Below are 10,948 nucleotides of genomic sequence, written 5' to 3' on the forward strand. Positions count from 1 at the left end.
CGCAGTGGTTAAGAATCCGCCTGCCAATGCAGGGGATACGGGTTCGAGCGCTGGTCCAGGAAGATCCATCATGCCACGGAGCAACTAAGCCCATGCACCACAACTACTGAGCCCGCGCTCTAGAGCCCGCGAGCCACAACTACTGAAGCCTGTGCTCCGCAACAAGAGAAGCCACCGCAACGAGAAGCCCTCGCACCTCAACGGAGAGTAGCCCCCGCTTGCCACAACTAGAGAAAGCCCGCGCACAGCAATGAAGACCCAACGCAGCCAAAAATAAAATAAATAAATTTTTAAAAAACACTATTAATAAAGCAAAAAGACAACCTACAGAATGTGAGAAAATATTTGCAAAAAATATACCTGATAAGGGATTAATATCCAGAATATATAATGAACTCTTACAACTTGACAACAACAATAAAAGTTCAAAACTGGTCAAAGAACTTGAACAAACCTTTCTCCAAAGAAGGTATACAAATGGCCAATAAGCACATGAAAAGATGTGTAATAGCATTAGTCATTAGGGAAATGCAAATCAAAACCACAATGGGATACTACTTCACATCTACTAGGACGGCAATTTATTTTTTTTATAAATTTATTTATTTTTATTTTTGGCTGCATTGGGTCTTCGTTGCTGTGCGGGCTTTCTCTAGTTGCGGCGAGCAGGGGCTACTCTTCGTTGCGGTGCGCAGGCTTCTTGTTGCGGTGGCTTCTCTTGCTGCAGAGCATGGGCTCTAGGCGTGCAGGCTTCAGTAGTTGTGGCTCGCGGGCTCAGCAGTTGTGGCTCGCGGGCTCTAGAGCGCAGGCTCAGTAGTTGTGGCGCACGGGCTTAGTTGCTCCGCGGCATGTGGGATCTTCCCTGACCAGGGCATAAACCCGCATCTCCTGCATTGGCAGGCGGATTCTTAACCACTGCGCCACCAGGGAAGCCCTAGGATGGCAATTAAAAACAAAAACAAAACAAAACAGAAAATAACAAGTATTGGTGAGAATGTGGAGAAATTGAAACCCTCTTGTGTTACTGGTGGGAATGTAAAGCAGAAAACAGTTTGGTGTTTCTTCAAAAAATTAAACTGAGAGTTACCATAGGACCCAGCAATTCTACTCCCAGGTATATACCCAAAGGAATGTAAGGCAGGAACTCAAACAAGTATCTGCACATGAGTGTTCATAGCAGCTTTATTCACAGTAGCCACAAGTTGGAAACAACCCAAGTGTCCATCAACAGATGACCCAATAAATAAAATGTGGTCCATGCATATAATGGAATACTATTCAGCCTCCAAAGAGAATGAAATTCTGACACATACTCCCTCATGGATGAATCTTGAAAAACATGTAAAGTGGAAGAACCCAGACGTGAAAGGACAAATATCGTATGACCCCATTTACATGAGATCCCTAGAGGAGTCCAATTCGCAAAGACAGAAAGTGGGATGGTGGGCGCCAGGGGCTGGGGGAGGGGATGGGGAGTGAGTGTTTCATGGGGACAGAGTTTCAGTTTGGGAAGATGAGAAAGTTCCAGAGATGGATGGAGGTGATGGTTGCTCAACACTGAGAATGTACGTTAACACCACTGAATTGCACACTTAAAAATAGTGGTAAATTTTATGTTATGTTATTTTACCATAAGTTTAAACATTTTAAAAGAGCCTGCATAGCTCCCTCTTACTACTTCATTGAACCTAAACATCTCAGCCCTCCGCTCCAGCCGGCCTGGGTCCCTGGCCTTCCCTCTAACCCACCCTCACACACTTTTATACATGGGATGCCCTCCACTGGGGGCACTGTCTCCACCCCTCTCTGTCTCCCCTAATCCACCAGCCCTGCCTTGCAGACTCGCAGACACGCTCCCCCGTGGAGAATCAGCGCAAGGTAGCAAGGTAGGGGGCTTGTCCTGGGACCCGAGACCAGGTGGGAATAGCTAAGCTAGTCTCGGTTCAGGAAGCTGAGGCAGGAAACCATCCTTAGTAGAGCTAGAGAAGCTCCTCCCCACGGCAGCTGCAGGTGCAGCTCGAGAAGCCAGAGGTAGGGGAGGCAGAGACAGAGGTAGGGGGCGGACCCTCGGAGCCCTGTCAAGGGCCCCAAGGTCAAGATGTCCCAGAGATGATGCATTCTCTCTGCGTTCTCAACTATGTCCCAGCATTCCTGTCTTATTGGCAATGACAACAACAACAGTAATAATAACAGCCCGGGGGCAGCCAGCTTTGCATCTGCCTCCGCTTCCCTGTGCCCTTCTAGACTGTGCCCATCAGGGCCACACAGGGGCAAGGCCTGGAGTGACCGAGTCCCCGGGGTCCCCACAGCCAGAGATGCTGGGAGAGGCCAGAGTGGGTGGGCAGAAGGAGGTAGAGGGTGAAAGGCCAGGGGCTGACATGCTGGAGGGGCCGCCGAAGGAGGCTGGGCAGAGGCCTGGCAGCTGGACCGAGGGGGCCTGGCCAGCAGTGCGTGTTTACTTTAGGAAGAGAGGGGCCAATCTGCGGCCTCCCACTGTGACCCTGGACTCAGGGGTCCGCGGGGAATCAGATGTTTCTCTCCTGAGCTAATCTCTGGGCTTCATCCCAGGGGATTCTCTGGCCTTCCCAGAAGACACGCCCACCTCGAGAACCCTCAGACATCAAGAGACATTATCCGGGTTCAGGAATCCTGCGTCTCCACGCCCCCAGGAGCCCGGTCAGCCCCACAAGCCCAGCCCCTCAGTCTCGCCTGGACTGACCCCATCCAGCCTCATCCTGAGCTCCTAATTTGGCTGGGTTGCCCAGAGTTTGCAACCCCACTGGGCCACCCCAGAGAGGGCCGTGGGACGCCAGCCTTGTTCTCAGTGCCCAGGTTCTGGGAAGAAGAGGAAGGGGAAAAGCAGGAAATCTTTGATGCTCGGCCAGAAGTCTCTGCCTGAAATTCCACCATTCAAGTTTCCCCTTTGGTTTAAGGCACTGTTTCCTTTATGTATTCCAGGACCCCCCTAGACCCCTAAAAAATGCTTCGGAGGGGAAAAAATGTCAAGGGGGGCACCTAAGTTCTGGAAAGCTCTGAGCACATGAAAGGCTCTGAGAAGACCCGCACGGAACGGCCCCATTTAGCTCTACCTAATCCCCACACTTGGCTCTGGTTCCACGGAACATGCTCTGGGCATCCAAGGCCCCAATTAAATGCCCACTGTGACAGCCCAGAGGAGTAAGGGGGACCATCAAGCTACAGAGGGAGTAAGTCATTTCGACTGGACCTGGACAGAAGGGATGTGGAGGACAAAAGCCCTGCATGCCACCCTCGGTTAGAGACCAGAAACATCCCCAAAGCATGGGAAGGGGGCTCAGACCTCACTGCCACCACCTTGCTCCTTGCTCAAGCTCCTGGCTCTCTGATCAAACCCCCGTTCCTGCACCCAAGACCTCAGATTCCCCCAGAACCGTGTCTCCTGCTCTTGCTACCACCATGTGGCCGTGGCGCGGGCCACTGTACCCATCCACAGGGCTCTAACAGAGGCATCACAGGCATTGGCAGCCAACTGAATGCCACGCGGCCACGTTAGAAAGACCAATGACGGGAGTTAGACTTTGTTTGTTGGTTGTTTGTTTATCAGATTAGCAGTGACTTTTTTTTTGAATTGGGGTATAGTTTTTCTTCAATGTTGTGTTCGTTTCTACTGTATAGCGAAGTGGAGTTCCCTGTGCTATACAGCAGGTTCTCATTAGTTATCTATTTTATACCTATTAGTGTATACATGTCAATCCCCATCTCCCAATTCATCCACCACCCCCCTTCCCCCCTTGGTGTCCATACGTTTGTTCTCTACATCTGTGTCTCTATTTCTGCCTTGTAAACCAGTTCATGTGTACCATTTTTCTAGATTCCACATATATGCGTTAATATACGGTATTTGTTTTTCTCTTTCTGACTTACTTCGCTCTGTATGACAGTCTCTAGGTCCATCCACGTGTCTACAAATGACCCAATTTCGTGACAGGAGTTAGACTTTAATGAACACCTTCATCTATTATTCCTGACACCAGGAGAACAGACGGGTGTTATTTGACCTTCAGGCGTCCTTGGCAAAGGCAAGCAGCCTTTAATGCTCACTTGTAGCAGGAGCCCCGCTTCCTTTAAAAACTCTGTCTAAGGAACTCAGACCACCCAAAGGGTCCCCAGATGCAGGTGAGGGAACCCTAGGCATGTCTCACATGTCCCATACTCATTTCTGGAGGCCCTGAGAAACAGCAGGTGACTCCAGAGAAACTCACTGAGTTCACATGGATCAAACATGATCGATCAGGGAACAGTTAGCAGCTGCGCGATCCTGGGGCAGTGAATCAAACTCACCAGACCTCATCTGGAAAATGGGGCCAGCAAATGAGTCCATCACGGGATGACGGCGGGGATTCTGTAAGATATGGAACCCAAGACCTGGCCTGCTCTTATGCTATTTTGTCCTTTTCTGGAGTCTCCTGTCCCTCCTCTGCCCACAGCCCTCCAGGGCTCCCATCTCCCTTGGGGTAAAAGCCCAAGTCCTCCCCAAGGCCCACAAGGCCCTGCACCACCTGCCCCCATCCCCTCCCTGCCCTCACCCCCCTTCCTCTGTCCCCCTCGCTCACTCTGCTCCAGCCACGTGGGCCTCTGAATGATACCAGAACAAGTCAAGCACAGCCCAACCTCAGGGCCTTTGTACCAGCTCTTCCCTCTGCCTCTTCCCCCCAGATCTCCCGCACTTCCATCGGGTCGCGTTCAAATGTCACCTCCTCCAGGAGGTCACCCACGATGTCTCCACGCTAAAACAGCCCCATGGACTAGGTTGGATAGGGTTCCCCCCACCAAATTCACATCCACCCAGAACCTGTGAATGTGATCTTCTTTGGAAACAGGGTCTTGATGTCATCAAGTTAACATGAGGCCATACTGGGCCCTAAATCCATCATAAAAGGGGGGGGGGAAATTGGGTACATGTACACAGGGAAGAAAGCCATGTGACAAGGGAGGCAGATGCACCTGCAAACCAAGGAACTCGCAGGGTCACAGGCAACCAGCAGAAGCTAGGGAGGGGCAAGGAAGGATTTTTCCCTGGACCCTTCAGGAAGAGCACAGCCCTGCTGACACCTTGACTTTGGACGTCCAGCCTCCCGAGCTGTGAGAGAATAAACTTCCGTTTAGTTAGGGCAGCCCTAGGAAACTAACATACCCCTATCTTCCCTCTTCATCCCCCCAATCCAGGAGTCTCTTCTCAGCACTCGTTACCACCTGAAACAGTACACAGTCTGTCCTCAGGATTCGCAGATCCCACAACCGCAAATTTGCTGCCTCACTGACGTGTATGGGTAACCACGGAATCAATGCTGGTGGGACTCTCGCGGCCACGCAGGGCGCCCGGGGTGCACAGTCCCAGATGGGGTCGATTCAGACAGGAGTTATAAAGCTGCTGGCCATGAATTCAGTGGAAATGAATCAACAGTGTATATTAAGTAAGGGATCTTTCAACAGCAACACACACCACACAAGGTTATGTACCAATCAGTGGATGAAAATGTGTGTCCTCTAACTCGGGCCTGGAAGAGGCCAGACTCCCACGGATGGCCAAGCCAGGGGGTTTCACCGCGAGACAGAGGCTGTAGGTGTCCAGCCTGGCTGGATGGCGGACACACAGGCCAGGGGATGGTCAAACACATGGTTCTGGGGGTGTCTGTCCAGCTCGAGCAGGAAGGCCAGCGCAGCCACTCAGACACTCACACTGTCACGCACTAGGTACCAGCCTTTCTGAGACTCCGGGTCCCTGACAGCTAATGGCTGTCACTGGGAGAGCCAGTGGGGCAGGATTTTAAGTGTTCACTGATGCTTGTCTGATGATGGGGGTTTTCCAGTTACCAAGGATCTTCCTTCATTTAAGTAACAGCCAGTATGTCAGCTTCCACTGTCTCTTAGAGAGAGGCTGTCTCAGCATAAAAAAGAAAAAGAAGAAGAAAAAGGCTTTTATGCGTCTAAAGTCAGGATACTGAAAGAATTAACAACCCGGGGCTGGGAGGGACACGGCTCATCCTAGTGGATCTGGTATAGACAGAAAACAACCTAGGCTCAGATCAGTGGTTCTCACCCAACCGATCCTGCCTCCCAACCCAGGGGACACTGGCCAGGGTCTGGAGATGATTTGGGTCCTCAGAATTGGAGGGTGTTACTGGTACCTGCTGGGTGGAGGCCAGAGATGCTGCCAAACACCCTATAATGCATAGGATATCCCCCTATCCCCCACCAGCAAGAACTCTCCAGCCCAAAATGTCAGTAGTGCTAAGGGTGAGAATCCCTGGACCAATCACCCATCAGGCTGAAAATGATGTGGGCAATCAGAGGCATCACCAACATCATCATCATCATCCTGAGCCTGTTTATTATGCACTTACTGGGTGCCAGGTCCTGTTCTAAGTGGCCCCATGACGCCCACTCATGTGGATAAGCCAGGAGCAGCACCGAGACCCAGGCAGGGCAGGACAAGAAAGGCAACCACATTTGAAGTTTACGTCAAAGTCACAAAGTGCTGGGCTTGAAGAAAATCACCTGCCACGGATTCTGGGGGTGGCAGAGGGGGACAGCTGAGCTTTGTCTGTCCCAGCAGCAGAGGGGAAACTGAGGCCAGCGCTCAGATCATCACTCTGAGATCAGGGGTGATGTCTCCAACAGCTGGCCCCAAACCGGGGAGGAGGGGCAGGGGATCTGTGTGTGCTGTGATGAGGGGGAGGGGGCAGTTGGGGAGGCAGTGGGAGCAGGGAACCTCCAGGTCTCATTGGAAACAAGGGGGAAGGCAGGAGGGTTATGTCACCTTTGCTAGGCAGACTTTGGGGGTTTTGAGTTGCTTTTTGTTCCCCTGCTTTGTTGAGATATATAACTGACATATAACATTGTGTAAGTTTAAGGTGTACAACTGTGATAACATGGTACAGTTATATATCATCAGCTAACACCTCCATCATGACACATAATTACCATTTCTTTCTTGTGGTGAGAACATTGACAATCTTAGCAACTTTCAAGTATACAATACAGTACTGTAATCACGATGCTGTCCATTACATCCCCAGGACTCATTCATCTTCTAACTGGAAGTTTGCCCCCTTTGACCAACATCCCCCCTTTCCCCTACCCCCCAGGCCCTGGCAACCACCATTCCACTTCGAATCCACGTTAAAGTGAGGTCATAGATGGGGCTTCCATGGTGGCGCAGTGGTTGAGAGTCCGCCTGCCGATGCAGGGGACACAGGTTCGTGCCCCGGTCCGGGAGAATCCCACATGCCGCGGAGCGGCTGGGCCCATGAGCCATGGCCGCTGAGCCTGCGCGTTCCGGAGCCTGTGCTCCGCAATGGGAGAGGCCACAGCAGTGAGAGGCCCGCGTACCGCAAAAAAAAAAAAAAAAAAAAAGTGAGGTCATAGAGTATTTGTGTTTCTCTGAAAGGAAACTTACCACACGCCCTTCCCTCTCCCACTCCAGGTCTCTGCCCATGATGTGTCCTCAGCCTGAAACTCTCTTCCTTGCCTCTCCTAACCTTCCTACAGAAAGCCTTTCCTGACCCCCAACTAGAAAAGGATGGCCTTTCTGTCAGTTTCACCTGACCTTGAGCGGGTGCGATTTGTCTCAGCATTTAAGAGGATACCAACTCCCTGGCTGGGAAAAATATCTGGCAGGTGGGCTACAGATGGGGGCTCCAGGCCCTGAGAAAGGGATCACCACGCAACACAATGATCCCAGGGCACCTCAGGGATTCCCTCCCACTCTGGGAGATCTTCCACCTCGAAGCTCACCTGCCTTCCCCCTAGGTGGTCAGATAACCTGTGACTTTTATCTTGGTTGTTCTATTCTGGTTCTGCTACTCCTTGCTGGGCAATCTTCATCAAGTTACTGAGCCTCTCTGTGCCTCAGTTTTCTCATGTGGGAAATGGCTATGATAATGGTGCCCACTTCATAGGACTGATGTGAAGTTAAAACGGGCCTGAAAGCAAGTGCTGCAGCATCGTGGTCATTATTATTATTATGTCTCTCTTCTTTTCCCAGTTCCTACAGTCCAAGGGCAAGAATGAGATTCTGCCACACCCTCCTGTGGCAGCCCTGGAGTACTGCATCCCTCCAGGCACAACTCATTACATCACTCTGGGTTCTAAAGGTTGCAAATTACAAAAAAAAAAAAAAAAAAAAAACTTTTAAATCAGTCCAAGCTGGTTTAAGTCAAAAGATAATGTATTGGCCATAACAGCCTTTGCACTTGCTGTGCCCTTCTCCTAGAATGCCCTCACTACGGGGGGCCCCCCTCACTTCCTCCTTCTTTAACATTCAAACCAGGATGTGGATGCCACCTCCACAGGGAGCCTTTTGACAGCTCCCTATTTATTCAATACTGACACCAACTCTGTGCCAAACCCTGTTCTAGGCACTCAGGAGACTGCTGTGGACCTCACAGATGAAGACTCCATCCTCAAAGCTGACATTCCCGTCAGAAAGACAGAATCAACAAACACAAGTATTCCACAGAGTAAGTCAGGTGGTGACTCACGCTGAGAGTAAAATAAGTCAGGAAATGGGAGAGGAGGTATGTGTGTTGGGGGGGTGTAATCTTGAAGTGTGGGGGGGTGGGGTGGCTGGGCAGGCCTCACTGAGGGGGCTATGTTTGAGACTAGACTTGAAGAATGAGATGCAGTTGGCCTTCCAGGCACAGCAAACAGCAAGTGCAAAGGCCCAGAGGCAGGTCAATTACCTCTGGGGAATGGAGATTGTCATTGTTCCTGGCTGTGTCTCCAGTACCTGCACCAGCACCTGGCACAAAACACTGTTTAATAAAGATTGCATGAATGAAAGCCCAGCTATGGGCTTCAGGAACAGCTGGCTCAGGGCTGAAATGATGGCCTTGGGGCCATTGCCCTCCTCCACCTGGGTGGCTTCATCTTTTTTTTTTTAATTGAAGTATACTTGATTTACGATGTTGTGTTAATTTCTGCTGTACAGCAAAGTGATTCAGTTATATATATACATATATATATATATACGTTTTCATATTCTTTTCCATCATGCTTTATCACAGGATACTGAATATAGTTCCCCTGCTATACAGTAGGACCTTGTTGTTTATCCATCCTATATATAATAGTTTGCCTCTGCTAATCCCAAACTCCCAATCCTTCCCTCCCCATTGGCAACCACAAGTCTGTTGGCTTCAGTCTTATTAGAGGTCTCTCCCTGTCGTCTAAGATGGGGACTCAGCTTCAAATGCTACTCAAGATGCAAAAATCTGTTTCCCAGGATTCCTTGCAAAAGCCCTGACACAGCTCATTGCAGGTTGGTTATGTGCCCATCCTCCAATCAGTCCAGGAGGCCAGGAGATGGGAAGTGGGTGTGGCTTAGGGCCAAGTTACATGTCCTACACCCAGACCACACCTAGCGGGGAAAGGGAGCACCCAAGGGACATCTGGGGTTGTGGCACATCAGGGAAGGGGAATGGACGCAAAGAGTCAGTTTCCCAGACGATTATAGGAGGTTTTACAGCTAGTAAGTGGCAGAAGCTGGGAACTCCTTGTACAAAGCAGCCCTGAAATTCTCAGCGCTGTCTGGTGGCCACCCATCACCAGACTAAGGACCTGTGGCTGGAGCAGACACTGGGCTGAAAGGAGGAGGTTTTAGCATCAGGGCAAACTGAGAATGCAAAGGCAGCCACCCCCTCCGACGGAGAAAGAAGTAAACAGAAGGCAGCTCAGGGTGGGCTCCCAACAGGCCCATGCTGGGAACAGAGGGACAGGCTGGCAGAGGCAGAGAGGGCTTTCTTAGACTTGCTTCTCCCTGGGGGGGTGGAAAGTGGGTAGCAAATGAGAATGGGCTGCCCCTCTGGCCTGGCCTGGGGAGAGGATGGGGTGGAGGTGGAGCTGTAACCTGGTGGGAGCTCCGGAAGAGCTCTGGTATTTGTGGAGTACCTACTGTATGCAGGAGCCCTGACATGTCATTCCAAGTTCAAGGCAAAGAAAACAAATGTTTGCTGTTGGCTGAACCCCTCCCGCTTGGCCCTGTAAAGGCTACTACGCCCCCCACCCCCCCCACCCCACCAAGGGATGAGGAAGATGAGAAGGCCAAGGGCAAGGCCAGGCCAGCCTCTGCCTAGCTCCCTGGGGGCCAGGCCTGGAAAATGCCTGGAATCCTGCGGTCTGCAGGTCACCGCCCTGCCCCTCCCGGAGCACCAGCCCCTAGACAGGCACCCAGAGGCCTGGGGGGGCAGCCGGCCACGTGGGGTTCAAATCCCATCCCGGCCCTGACTGTGCAGGTCACCCCTACTCATGCCTTAGCTCCACGTCTAATGAGCATTGCTCCAGGGGTAACCAAAACCCACAGGGCCACCCCCTCTCACGGAGCGTTCACTCGCCCCCTCTCCGGCCTCAGTTTCCTCTTCTGTGAAATGGGACCAGCCAGGCCAAGCCCTGGCTCCGTCCTGGTCAGACTCCCAGAGGGGAGCGCTGGGAGGGCGGGGGCGAGCTGAGATGTATTCAGCCTCCCCGGGCACTGTGCCTGGCACACGGGAAGCGCCCAATAAATGCTTGTTTGAGCGAGGACTCGCCTTCAATAAATAACAGCTGTTGTGGACGCTGTGGATGCCGGCGAGGGAGTGGGCCCTCCCCTCCCCCACCCTCTTCCCCCATCCCCCTCTGGCCCCATTCCTGCCCCTTACCGCCCCCCTCACTTTGCCTCCTCCTCCTTGCCCCGCCTCTTTCCCTTCCAACTTCCCCCTCCCCCAACCACCCCCTTCTCCTCTTCCTCCATTTCCCTTACCCTTACCCAATTCTCCCTCCCTCTCTAGCCCCCTACCCTAGGCTTTCTCCCCTCCCCCCACCCTTCCACCTCTTTCTCCCCGCCCCCCCCCGCCGCCGCCCATTATCCCCGCCCCCACCGTATTTCACCCCCATCCTCCATCCCTCCCCCGCCCCCACGACTGGGCGCCTG

The 10,948-nt window shown here is 52.1% G+C and overlaps 1 long non-coding RNA gene across 1 annotated transcript in view; it reads right to left on the bottom strand.

Annotated features, from left to right (window-relative positions):
- Positions 1 to 547: 547 nt before the first annotated feature.
- LOC137222512 (uncharacterized) overlaps positions 548 to 10,948 on the bottom strand; it is a 31,142-nt gene continuing 20,741 nt past the window's right edge. The window contains exon 3 of the long non-coding RNA XR_010942480.1: positions 548 to 934. This is a non-coding gene — a long non-coding RNA (uncharacterized lncRNA). The remainder of the gene's footprint in view (positions 935 to 10,948) is intronic.

Source organism: Pseudorca crassidens, chromosome 3 (assembly GCF_039906515.1).
Source record: "Pseudorca crassidens isolate mPseCra1 chromosome 3, mPseCra1.hap1, whole genome shotgun sequence".
In the NCBI taxonomy this organism is placed as follows: domain Eukaryota; kingdom Metazoa; phylum Chordata; class Mammalia; order Artiodactyla; family Delphinidae; genus Pseudorca; species Pseudorca crassidens.